The 959-nt window shown below is 42.3% G+C and overlaps 1 pseudogene; it reads left to right on the forward strand.

Moving 5' to 3' along the window:
- The first annotated feature begins 249 nt into the window (after positions 1–249).
- LOC106000009 lies at positions 250–552 on the forward strand (annotated as a pseudogene).
- The last annotated feature ends 407 nt before the right edge of the window (positions 553–959 follow it).

Here is a 959-nt window from a genome sequence, read left to right on the forward strand (position 1 = left end):
TAGATTGATAGACTTTGCAGTCTATTTTTGTCACAGGGAGAATTACTATGTAAAATAGATTGCAAAGGGCAGAAAAGATGAGAACATTACAAAATATAAACATCAAGTGACTATAAGGTGAAAATATCTAAGTATCTCTATATACTTCAGAATGTACCCGTGGGAAATTTTCATGGATATAAAATTATATAAACTTCATGAAAGTAGATTTCAAAGCCTAGGCGCTGAGCGCTGGGCTGCATCCACAATATGGGGTCTTCAACTCCTTCGTTCCAATCTCCGGACCCTGTCGCTCTGCCTCCTGAAGCTCCTACAACCCCTGCCAACCCGAGCACCCACCCCTCCCGCGCCAGTGTGAGCTGTCGCTTGCTCTCTGGGTCCAGGCTGTTGGCGGCGGGCACCTATGTGTACCTGGTGGTGCAGAGGCCCATGAAGCTGGGGCTGGACCCGGGTCCCGGGCCCATTGCGCAGATGGTCGTCAGCATCAGCATTGCCTGTTGGGGTGTAGTTATCCTGGTAGACCCAAAAGGGAAGGCCTGTCGCGTTGCTTGAAGGTAACACCAGTGACTTTGTCATCATGTATCCTTGACTTCATGACACACAGATCAAACATGGGATTTATGGATATTCTGGATATACCCATGGACATGGATGTTTGGCACTATTGTGGATAATGACAAGACTAAACAGACAGTGAAAACAATTGGATGTCACGCTTTGGATCCTATGAGTGTATATTTTTTTCCTCCGATTACATGACAACCATTAAATCATTTAGAGAAGAAAATGGTTCTATACTTCATCAGAAGAAGAAAGGTATAATTTCATTTATACTCAAATATATCAAAGTTATTTTTAAAAGATAGCAAAATGAAAGAAATTATAAACGGTAGAAATAAGTTGTTTTAATATAGTTCCCTTTTTTTTCGGGAGTACAGAGATTTGAACTCAGGGCCCAT

Source organism: Dipodomys ordii, unplaced genomic scaffold (genome assembly GCF_000151885.1).
Source record: "Dipodomys ordii isolate 6190 unplaced genomic scaffold, Dord_2.0 Scaffold206, whole genome shotgun sequence".
In the NCBI taxonomy this organism is placed as follows: Eukaryota; Metazoa; Chordata; class Mammalia; order Rodentia; family Heteromyidae; genus Dipodomys; species Dipodomys ordii.